Raw genomic sequence first — 12,937 nt, forward strand, 5'->3', positions numbered from 1 at the left:
CGACTTTCCTCTCATTGTTCCAAATCTATGTGGCCAACCTTATCTTCCTCTCGAACAACCTTCTGCCCTTTCCATTTTGTGTCTCCATCTCGATATGCGCAGACGACGTCGCTACCACCGCCCGGGTCTGCACTCCCTGCAGTGTCAGAGTCATTGGGTCTCGAGATTATTCGCGCACCCTCTGCCTATTTACGGGCTGCGGGGGACTGAGGGACATTTGTTTGCCAGGACTTTCCATGCTTTGGCTTTGGGATTTTACGGCCTGTTGCCACCAGACGCCAACCCTCCTGCTTTTATCATGGCTTGGGACAGGCAGAAACAATTTTGACGGGCAGTCTCCACACTCTATCTCTCGACTGGCCTCTATGTCTATGCGCTATGAAGAAGGACCATTGCCCGATACGTCGCCGATTATTATCATATATTTTAAGCCAGCACACACAGTGTTGTTAACGAGGGTGTTGATTTTTTGTCGATGTTGTTGTTTGTGCACCACTGCCAACGCAGCAGCAGCGGGCAGCGACACAGGACAATTCTGTCTAACAATCTCAGGCGAACTGATGGCAACGGTCGACAGTGATAGCCTTACAGGAACTGATTGCATAAGCTTGACCAGCAGCACTGCAAAGCAAGGGCTCGAGACAAATCCGAGTCTTGAGATGGAACTTTCTCGTTGCCATGGAATATCGCGAAAGCCGTGGGTCTCCCTCTAAACCCTACAGCTAGAGAGAGAGAGGGAGGGGATGGCGCGCGGGTGGCGCCGCGCTCTCGCGCAAAGCGTCTGGGCGCCTCCTTCGGGAGAGGTCGGCGAGGTGCCGCCACGAAGAGGAATTCACCGAACGGGCCGTGAACCAAGATTCTTCGGTGATGCAACACAGATTCTTTTGAAGCGCATTCTGTAATCAATTGCGGCGAATGTTTGTGTTGTTGTGTACAAGATGCCCTGCCTCGCGGCCCTCCGTTGCGGTCGACAACAACCCCATGAATCTTCACCCCCCCCCCCCCCTGGAGTTCCATCTGCACGCTGTAATCCAGCAATGTGGGGGCGGCGGGGGTTGGTGGATCACGCACAGATTTAGTGAAACTCCTTTCCCGTGAGCGGCGAGGAGGTGCCACACCCGGTCTCGCCGCAGCAGGTACTCATTTAAGGCTGAGTCGACCTAGGTGAAAGGAAGGCACAGGACCCATCCAAATTTTTGCCACCGTTATCGGTCATAAGCGGGAATCGAACACGGGTCTCCGGCTTCGTAGCACAGTGCGCTAACCACTGCGCCACCGCTCCCGACGGTGACACACGCAAACACGGACGCACACGCTCACTCCGACGTTTGTACAAAACCAATGGCTCTGTGATTTGTGGATGGTGATGGTTGGATGGGGGGGGGGCGTGGGTTCAGAGGCTGGCCTCCTCTGCAGTGGTCACAGTGGCTCTGGTGGGGGGCGGGGGGTGTAAACAGGCCCCACGGTGTTGTTTTCCCCGCGATGAGCCCCCCACCCACCCCCCGCACCACCCCACCTCACCCCATCCCAAGGCGGCCAAAGCGCACACGCAGCCTGAGCCGGACACGCGAGACGACTGCTTGGACGGAGCGAGACGAAGTGCGCCCTGGAAGACGTCGCCCTGCAGGAATTCACCCTGGATGGACCTCGGCCGAGCCTCTCCCGCACGTGTCGGGTACCGGCGCCGAGCATCGCCTCGCGGGGGCCCCGCGGAAGGAGAGGGAGAAGCGACGGCGGAGCGCGGCGTCACCTCTCGTGCAGCGACGGCAGTGGCCGTGGGGACCCACAGCCCCCCCCCCCTCCATCCTTCTCCACGTCACCCCCCCCTTGCTTCGCTTGATCCTCTCGAAGGCAGCGTTCCCACCACCACCACAATCCCCTCGAGATATCAACATCTATTCTCTCCGCGGAAATGGAATCTGGTTCGCATTACCAAGCTGGCTGCCAGAGAACGAGCGCGATTGATCTTCAATTCTGTTTCACTCTTCCCTTGAAAAGAATGTCTGTTGCAAAATTATCTACTCTGGGCATCATCATTGTCGTCGTCGTCATCGGTACACGGCGTGCATCTCCACATTCTTCGCACCCCAACTCAACCACAGACCCAGGGGGGGTCGTCTAGAAGTTGGGGGGTTTGGGGGGCAGGGTGACTACAACCGCAGGACGGACGGAGTGGAGTCGGTGGCACGGCGCTCGACCGCGGCCGCACAAATCCCAAGCGGCACGCTTGGTGGTTGACAGCAAAGGCGCAGCCCTGCAATTGCTTACCGACGTCACTGCTGGGAGAAACAGAATATGTATTTATACTCGAGGAATCCGATGAGCTATGAAGCTCTTTTTTACAGATGTTCAGTAGCGGCGGGTAAGAACGTTACAACAACAAACAGTACAACATATCACAGTACTGTAGTGGCAAAGTACAAGGAGGGCAAACGAAAAAACACAAACAAATACAACACGAAACCGTCCGCGTCCTACCGGGCAAGTCCCACTGCGGTGTTAACTTATTTTTCAGAAGCGTCCCGGCGTCCTCTAGAAGGAGGTCTTGGAGAGCGCCTCTGTGGTGGTGGTGGGGGAAGTGGAGTCTGTTTCGGCCTACTCTTCCACGTCTGGACAAGGTGTGGAAGACCCAGCGTGCTCCTCGTTACGCCGATGTGGCAGCTCCAGAATCACCTAACGCAGTACCTTTGAGACAATCCCAGAATAGCTATGAGCCAATCCCATAATAGCGATGAGCCAATCACATAATAGCTATGAGCCAATCCCATAATACCTTTGAGCCAATCCCATAATAGCGATGAGCCAATCACATAATACCTTTGAGCCAATCCCATAATAGCTATGAGCCAATCCCATAATAGCTATGAGCCAATCCCATAATAGCGATGAGCCAATCACATAATACCTTTGAGCCAATCCCATAATGGCTATGAGCCAAGCACATAATACATTTGAGCTAATCCCATAATACCTTTGAGCCAATCCCATAACACCTTTGAGCCAATCCCATTATACCTTTGAGTCAATCCTATAATAGCTATGAGCCAATCACATAATACCTTTGAGCCAATCCCATAATAGCGATGAGCCAATCACATAATACCTTTGAGTAAATCCCATAATAGCTATGAGCCAATCACATAATAGCTATGAGCCAATCCCATAATACCTTTGAGCCAATCACATAATACCTTTGAGCCAATCCCATAATAGCTATGAGCCAATCCCATAATAGCGATGAGCCAATCACATAATAGCTATGAGCCAATCCCATAATAGCTATGAGCCAATCCCATAATACCTTTGAGCCAATCCCATAATAGCGATGAGCCAATCACATAATACCTTTGAGTCAATCCCATAATCGGATGAGCCAATCACATAATACCTTTGAGCCAATCCCATAATACCCATCAGCGAATCACATAATAGCTATGAGCCAATCCCATAATAGCTATAAGCCAATCACATAATACCTTTGAGCCAATCCCATAATACCTATGAGCGAATCACATAATACAGTGAGGGAAAAAAGTATTTGATCCCCTGCTGATTTTGTACGTTTGCCCACTGACGAAGAAATGATCAGTCTATAATTTTAATGGTAGGTTTATTTGAACAGTGAGAGACAGAATAACAACAACAAAATCCAGAAGAATGCATGTCAAAATGTTATAAATTTATTTGCATTTTAATGAGGGAAATAAGTATTTGACCCCCTCTCAATCAGAAAGATTTTTGGCTCCCAGGTGTCCTTTATACAGGTAACGAGCTGAGATTAGGAGCACACTCTTAAAGGGAGTGCTCCTAATCTCAGCTTGTTACCTGTATAAAAGACACCTGTCTACAGGAGCAATCAATCAATCAGATTCCAAACTCTCCACCATGGCCAAGACCAAAGAGCTCTCCAAGGATGTCAGGGACAAGATTGTAGACCTACACAAGGCTGGAATGGGCTACAAGTCCATTGCCAAGCAGCTTGGTGAGAAGATGACAACAGTTGGTGCGATTATTCACAAATGGGAGAAACACAAAAGAACTGTCAATCTCCCTCGGCCTGGGGCTCCATGCAAGATCTCACCTCGTGGAGTTGTAATGATCATGAGAACGGTGAGGAATCAGCCCAGAACTACACGGGAGGATCTTGTCAATGATCTCAAGGCAGCTGGGACCATAGTCACCAAGAAAACAATTGGTAACACACTATGCCGTGAAGGACTGAAATCTTGCAGCGCCCGCAAGGTCCCCCTGCTCAAGAAAGCACATATACATGCTCGTCTGAAGTTTGCCAATGAACATCTGAATGATTCAGAGGACAACTGGGTGTTTTTTCTGCTAAGGGGACAGGACAACTTCAACGCATCAAAGGGACGATGGACGGGGCCATGTAGCGTCAAATCTTGGGTGAGAACCTCCTTCCCTCAGCCAGGGCATTGAAAATGGGTCGTGGATGGGTATTCCAGCATGACAATGACCCAAAACACACGGCCAAGGCAACAAAGGAGTGGCTCAAGAAGAAGCACATTACGGTCCTGTAGTGGCCTAGCCAGCCTCCAGACCTTAATCCCATAGAAAATCTGTGGAGGGAGCTGAAGGTTCGAGTTGTCAAACGTCAGCCTCGAAACCTTAATGACTTGGAGAAGATCTGCAAAGAGGAGTGGGACAAAGTCCCTCATGAGATGTGTGCAAACCTGGTGGCCAACTACAAGAAACGTCTGACCTCTGTGATTGCCAACAAGGGTTTTGCCACCAAGAACTAAGTCATGTTTTGAGAGGGGTCAAATACTTATTTCCCTCATTAAAATGCAAATCAATTTATAACATTTTTGACATGCGTTTTTCTGGATTTTTTTGTTGTTATTCTGTCTCTCACTGTTCAAATAAACCTACCATTAACATTATAGACTGATCATTTCTTTGTCAGTGGGCAAACGTACAAAATCAGCAGGGGATCAAATACTTTTTTTCCCTCACTGTATCTATGAGCCAATAACCCACACTCACACCTACTCCCTCCCTCACTCACACTCACCGACCCACTCACTCACTCACCACACTGCAGTTCACCTCACTTCTCTCTCTGCTTCTTCCCTCGCACCGCTCCACTTTGGAATCCCCTCCCAACATTATCAACAACAACAACAACCACCACCATTCGCCACTAAGTGGCAGTGACGTCGCCACGGCGCTTGTGCCAGGCTAGGTGCATGTTAATGCCACGTGAAGTGTCGAACGCGCGCCGGTAGGAGGTCACGGGACAGACCCAGGTGCCATGGGTCTGCCGTGTTTCAGATTTGAAACACGGCAGAACGAATTCTTCTGCCGTAGCTGATCACTGTTACAACGCTGTGGGTGATCACGATATAGTTTTCTCCGATACCAAGGTTCTCTGCAAACCTACCGGTTTTTATGAGAGATTTGTCCACGAGGTAATTCAGATTTACGAACACAGACACAATTTCAACCGAGAGGATGGTTTCAAATTAAGCAATCACTGGAAAGATGTTCTAAATAAAACCAAACATTAAACTAATTTTCAATGGTACAGTATCTTTTTTCAAGTAGTGGTATCCCAAACTTTCGCAGCTGCTTATTTTCCCTTCACACCAACATTATGTAAACTCCCCCCCCCCCCCTCGCGGGTCTGAACATGTTCCCCCTACGTCGTTGTGCATCATGCTGAATCCACTAATGAAATGCTATTTTTATGCTAATTCCTTTGTCAAGGCGCTCTGTTTCCTCCCACACAGCTTAAAGGACGCGGTCTGGGCTTGGCTGTGTTCACTCCAGCGCTGTCCTCTGGATAGTCCGGTCCCTTCACCTTATGAAGGTCACTTGTGTTGTGGCCGAAACGTCGTGATTTTTTGTTCTTTTATTTTTTACCTACGTAACTTTACCGAATAAAACCAAAGAGTATAGACCATGTAATGGCAATTTGTTTTAGCCCATTGGCCTCGGGGCTTTCAGAGCCATCATTGTTGGGCAGTCAGGCCTGTTGATACATGTCTGCCGGAATGGCAGATGCTTTTGACGAGAGCACTCCGTCCACTAGACAGGATCCCATCCCCTTCCACCCCGCCCTCCCCGTTCAATTGAAATATCCACAGTGTATTTTGAAATACAATATTTAAGAATATAGGTCAATCGGTTTCAAAGACAATGCAAATATGATCAGTTATCCATTTGGCGTTTGAACATCTCAACACCTGTGTTGTTGCCATAAAAGGGTTAAACAACAACCTGCAACAACAAAAACCCCAATTCTTAATTGCCACGCTGCTGTCGAGTATGAGCGCTTGACGCGTGGGAGTGAACTGGAGTGACCCCGAGAGAAGCCACGCTGCCCACGGCACGAGGCGAAGGGACGAGACGCAGAGCCCCCGCACAAGGCGGCTTCAACGACCGACTCAGGAGCCCAGCTGCTGCCGGCACTGCCACACGCGGGGCACCCGGCAGCACCCCACGGGGATTCCAGTCTCGCTCGCGCGCTGCTGACGCCCTCTGTCCGCCTCTGTCCGCCCGACTCGGCGCGCTTTGATTTCGTCCGCCACGGCGGCGATGATTTACGCGGTGTCAAGAGCGGGCAGCGCGCCCCGACCTGTCGCCCGGCACGGATGTGCGGCCCCGGGGTACGCTGATCTTGGGTTTCAGTCCCGCCCGTGTCACCCCCCCCCCCCTTTACCTCCTCGTGTCCCCCCCCCCCCTCGTGTCCACACCCCTACCCCGTCGTGCCCCCCCCCCTCGCATCTTCCCCCCCCCTTCGTATCCTCTCCTAGCGTCGTGTCCCTCCCTAACCCCTCGTGCCCCCCCCCCCCGTATCCATCCCCCCACCCCCTGCTCGTGTCCCGCTCCGCACCTCTCCCGGCCCCGTCTTGCCCAGCGAGTCGCCAAGAAGAGGGCCTCTGTGAGTTGCGATTCCCCCCGGGCCCATGGAACCCACGCACGCTTAACGCGCAGTGAGATGCCGTGCTCGACCACAGAACACCAATTCGCAGAACGACAATAATACTCAGACTAACTCACGGTGGTGTTGACGGCGATGCAATTATTTCACGGGCAAAAATAAAATAACTGCCCGGAGCCAAGTCCAGTGTCGCTCGAAAGCAACGGAATCGAGGAGGGAAGGGAAATGTGAAAGTGCCGCTGCCAAGTCGGTGCGGGCTGGACGCTGCTCGTGCTGCTGCTGCTGCTAGGATCGTTGCAGCAGCAGCGGCGGCGACAGCGAGACGGTGATGACGGCCGCGTTCCAGACGGAGGCGGCTTCCACGGAGAAACGACGCCCGGTAGTGGCGGGCCCTGGTGTGGAGAGGAGGAGGATGATGATGATGAGGAGGAGGATGATGATGAGAAGGAGGATGGTGAGGAGGAGGAGGAGTTTGTGAGTCGCTCTGCTGCTGCTGCTGATGTGGAGATTTTCACTGCCAGGAGTCGGGAGAGGCACGGTTTCCAGATATTATGTACACGACATCCCCGTTTAACACGCAGGAGGCTTTCGCGACCAATATCATTCACAATACTGTACAGGTTTGTTTTGGGTAGATCGCTTAAATATATAAATGTGTCGTTAAACCCACCACCACCCGACACAGCCAATTAGTAAGGGTTGTCACGTAAACAGAACTTGCCAATTCGTCACTTGTACAGCACACCGGTGCGTTGGAGAGCCAAGCCACAACATTTACGATCTGAGTACGACGTTTCGCCAGTTATTACAACTAGTTTCATCAGGCGAACAGCCAGATTTGTGGAGAAGTCCACCTGTTACGCTCCTTATATCTAGAGGCGTAGACGACATCCCCGTGTCAATCCACGAGCTGAGAGACCACGCAGCGGATTGGGGCGTGAATTATTCAGACAGGAGAACACGACGCCTGTCTGACACTCTGACTTCAACCCACTCAGCAAAGGGATACCCTACATGGCTCTGTGCTCGGTCTGATGTTATTCCCAATCTACGTACGGCTGGGTTTAGGGAGATGGTTCGTAGTAAGGGGTTAAGGTTAAGGGTTAAGGTTTGGTTAAGGGAACGGGTAATGGGTAGGGTTAGGGAGAGGGTTAGCGGTAAGGGGTTAAGGGTTATGGTTTGGTTAAGGGAACGGGTAATGGTTCAGGGTTAGGGTTAGGGAGAGGGTTAGCGGTAAAAGTGTTAAGGGTTATGGTTCGGTTAAGGTATCGGGTAATGATTCAGGGTTAGGGAGAATGGGTTAGTGGTAACTGGAGGGTTGGTGACAGTGCTGGGCCAGTTGCCTGACCCACGACTTCATGTAATTTGGCCCGCAAGCGATATTTGAGCTCTTGCTGAAACCACCTGAGCCTCGCCAGTGGGGCACGAGAGGGCGGGATCTTTTCTACCTGGCAAGAATACGGCGTGGTGTCTGTCTGTCTAAGTTTAGCGCTGAGTGAGCCACTTCTGTCCCGGCAAGGGTTCATTGCAGCAACAGAGTTTGCTCGGGCGTGTGTGTGTGCGTTTGCGTTTACGAACCCGGCGATCCGAGTTTAATTCCCGCTCACAACAAACATCGATGACGAATATCTGAACCGGTCCTGTGCCTCTCCTAGGTCGACTCAGCTTTAAATGAGCACCGTACCTGGAGCGGTGTGGAAACATCAGCACTGGGAAGACAAAGGCGGCCGGGCGTGGTGCTGGCCACTGGCAGGTGCTCGCTAACAGCACTTGCCCCAACAATCTGCTTTAGGCTACACGGGGATATTTGTCCTTGTGTGCGCGTCGCGACGCTCACAACAACGAGCGTAACGCCCGGCGGATAAAACTCAGCAAGTTGGCACAGCGCGGAGCAGAGTTTGGTGCCGCTGCCGGCCACCTCAGCCAGTCAACCCATGGCACCTGCAGGGTCTGTCCCGTGACCTCGTGCCGGCAGCGAAAGCCGTCCAGACTTCACGTGGCCCCAAGGTGCACCTAGCCTGGCACAAGCGCCGCTGTGGCGAACGGCGATTGCTTTCGTTGTGGCCCTCGGTCAGCGAACGTTGGCTCAGCCCTGATCGAAACGGAGTGAAATGGAGACATCGTTTTGACGACGACGACGATGGCGAGGATGGCACGGGATGCAGTGATCCGTGAAGGACGCCTACTCGTGTGCCACTGCGCCCTCGCCGTCCCAGGTGCGACTCCCGCTGTCGTGCTGGCACGGCAGCAGGCGGTGGGGGTAAGCCACGCGGTCGGTGGTGGTGGTGGCGGTGGGAGACGATGTGAGCGAGTTCACGGGGGGGGGGGGGAGACGCAGCCCCCCCCCCCCCACCGTCCCCTGCGGATACGAGGAGGAGGATGGTGGGAGCCTGGTGGGGACAGCCACCAACCCAGCCCCAACGCAACCCGCAAACACGACCCAGCAGCAACAGCAGCGGCCGCACATTCCATGGCGCTCGTCCCAACCTGCCCCTGACACCCAACTCCAATCAGTCGGCGAGGGGAGGGGTGAAGGGAATGGTGAGGTGGGTGGTGAGATGAGGGGGCTGGTGAGGTGAGCGGTGAGTTGAGCAGAACGGTGATGTGAGCGGAGTGGCGAGGTGAGGGGAGTGGTTAGGCAAGGGCACTGATGAGGGGAGTGGTGAGATGAGTGGCGAGGTGGGTGAGAGTGTTGCTCACACAGCAGGCAGCACAGCTACACCACGCGTGTTGAACTTCTTTCGCACCGTACGTAGCCTACCGTGTTAATCGGCGCTGCGCGCGCCACCTGTTCGTGAGTCGCCGGTCGCACAAATCGCGAGGCGCCGTCGCTCACGGGGGTCGCCGGAACGCATCTACGATGCTGAACCGTAACCGAGGCGTGAGTCTAAACAACAACAACAACAACAACAATCCACCTCCTTTCCTTCCGCGCCGACACTGCGACCCCCCCTGCCCCCTCCCCCACAACGACCCCGTGGCCTCTCCGGGTCGCGTTCTGAAAATCCAATCCCAGAGCCGGCCTCGGGAGCCTCTGCCGGGGATGGCCTCCTGGCGGCATCGTTGTGCGCGTGGCGACCTCCACGGCCTCGAAACGAGGCCACGGTTTACGCAGACCGTCTCCTGCCCGGGTGAGCTCCCTCACTCGATTAATGTCGTTAGCCAATCCTGGAGGCCTTCACTCCCGACTCATCCAGCAGTTGAGTGACACTGGACCGTACAATGGCAAGGATTTGTATTCATGGTTGTTTCTATTATTACGATTATCTCGCAGGGAAAGTCTTGCCGAGGCCTGCGGGTCTCGGAGGGAACCCTGCAGTGGGACGTGTGGTTCGCCATCGGTGTTGGGGCGTTTGGATTCGTTGTGGAGAAGAGCTGAAGACTCTGGGAGAAAACCTTCAAATCGTATGCGAGGTGGTGCCACGAGAAGGGCTCGCGAACCCGCTCGCTCTACTGCTACCTCCCGGCTCTATGGATCTGTTCGTGATCCGCGAACCATCGTCTTGGCATCACCGCACCGCGCCTGACAAGTGACTCCACTCTCCCAAACAACGTAGGATCATTTCTCCTCGCCCAGCCGCCGTGTCCTCAACACATTTCATCACAATCAATACATCAGGGAGTTCTAAAGATACACTCGACGTCGTTCAAATTCACGGTGCGAGATGGGGCGGTGCTACCATCCTCGCGTGCAGGTGCTGGTGGAGCATTGTCACAGCGCGGGGTCGTGACAGGTGGCAGAGGCTTCGGGAGGCCTTCATCCAGCAGTGGATGGACCACGATTGTCAAAGTGTAAACCCGACGCCAGTCCAATTGCTCGCGACGAAGGCCCCACGCGAACACACACCAGACAGCAGACTCACAGCAGGGACAGCAGACACAGCAGAGAAGAAACACACAACAGACGCAGGAGTCAAAGCAGACATCAGGCGCATAGCAGGCGCACAGCAGGCGCACAGCAGCCACACAGCAGACACACAGCAGACACACGCCAGAAGCTGCAGTCAAAGCAAACACGCTTGGAAAACTGCGAGTGGAGTTTGTGTGTTCTCCCCTGTTCTGCAGAGTGAGGCTGAGTGGAGTTTGTGTGTTCTCTCCCTGATCTGCAGAGTGAGAATGAGGCTGAGTGGAGTTTGTGTGTTCTCCCCCTGTTCTACAGAGTGAGAGTGAGGCTGAGTGGAGTTTGTGTGTTCTACCCCTGTTCTACAGAGTGAGAGTGAGGCTGAGTGGAGTTTGTGTGTTCTCCCCCTGTTCTACAGAGTGAGAGTGAGGCTGAGTGGAGTTTGTGTGTGTTATCTCCCTGGTCTTCAGAGTGAGAGTGAGTCAGTTGAGTGAGTGTGTTATCTCCCTGTTCAGCAGAGTGAGAGTGAGTCAGTTGAGTTTGTGTGTGTTATCTCTCTGGTCTTCAGAGTGAGAGTGAGTCAGTTGAGTTTGTGTGTGTTATCTCTCTGTTCAGCAGAGTGAGAGTCAGTTGAGTTTGTGTGTGTTATCTCCCTGTTCAGCAGAGTGAGAGTGAGTCAGTGGAGTTTGTGTGTGTTATCTCCCTGGTCTGCAGAGTGAGTCAGTTGAGTGAGTGTGTTATCTCCCTGGTCTTCAGAGTGAGAGTGAGTCAGTGGAGTTTGTGTGTGTTATCTCCCTGTTCAGCAGAGTGAGAGTCAGTTGAGTGAGTGTGTTATCTCCCTGGTCTTCAGAGTGAGAGTGAGTCAGTGGAGTTTGTGTATGTTATCTCCCTGGTCTGCAAGCGTTTCCTCCGGGTTTTCCGTTCTCCTCCCACAGCTGAAACTAAATGCACGCACAATGTCAGTGGTATTGACCAAAACATCCCCAAATGCTGAAACATTCCCTGCACAAGTAATCAACTGGGATGACACGCAGCTTCAGCAACATCGCCCCGACTGCGAAAACGCGGCAGGACTCTCCTGAAAAAAGAGTTTTGAAAACGAGGGTGCGTGTGTACCCACCGCGTGCGTGTGTGTGCTGTGTGTATGCGTGTACACGTGTTCACCGTGTCTGTGGCGCACATTCTGGGGCGTCCCTTCAACCGCATCTAAACGATTAGTTATTTTGGCGGGGGGGGGGCGTAGGGACCCCCACCACATCCACCACGTCCACCACCCCCCAGCTCCCACAGGCACGCCGGCTCCACGTGGCACTTGGGGCGACCCTCAGCAGATTCCTTGGCCTCGCTGCAGGGGGGTGGTGGCGGGGGCAGGCGGCGTCCTGGGGACGCGAGGGCACGGGACTCCCACCACCATCACAGCGCCCCATTGCCCCTCCGCTGTAGCAGCCGCGACTCGCACCACGAACGTCCCACGAACGTCCAACTTGCGCCGGTTAACGGGGCGCGGTCTCGGCCCGCGCCGATTGAACGATTCGCGCGGTCAACGTCCGCGGTTGCTGCTCCACGCCGGCGCGAACTCCCGGGGCCACGGGGAGCGGGCGAGGGAGTCTCACGAGCCCCGCTTTCGAAGGCTCACAGGGAGAACGTCGTCCACGCGTGACACAGACGACCCCCCCCCCCCCCCCCGCCGCCTGACATCTCGCGCACAGATCTCGGCGGAGGCGAGCGCCCCTTGCCCGGAGCTCGCTCCCTGCCTCTCCCCCCCCCCCTCTCCCCCGCCACGTGCTGGGAAGACGTCTTCACGAGGATTCTGTTGCTCCGCGCGCTATTTTTAAGGCCGTACCCCCCCCCCCTGCCCCCACCTCGTCAAAGAGCCATCACTTCTTGTGACACCTTGGACCGCTTTGCTAAATTTAAAACGCGTCGGGCCTCTGCGAGATGCAGAGGGGCCGCGGTCACTCCTCTGTGTCCATCCACGCGCTGTCCTGCGAGCGCGAGGGGCCCTCGCGTTGGCCACGTGGCACCGCTGGGGCCGGCATCGCCGCTGCGTCCACCGCCGCGTGTCAAGAATGGGTTCGCTTAGCACGTGCCCGCGTGTTCGAGGTTTTCATTGGCGGAGCAGTAGCCTCGCGGTTAGCGCTGCGTTGCCCTACGAAGCCGGCGACCCGGGTTCGATTCCCGCTCACGGCCAA

This window comes from Petromyzon marinus, chromosome 45, assembly GCF_048934315.1.
Source record: "Petromyzon marinus isolate PM22_M1 ecotype Great Lakes invasive population chromosome 45, UKy_Petmar_22M1.pri1.0, whole genome shotgun sequence".
In the NCBI taxonomy this organism is placed as follows: domain Eukaryota; kingdom Metazoa; phylum Chordata; class Hyperoartia; order Petromyzontiformes; family Petromyzontidae; genus Petromyzon; species Petromyzon marinus.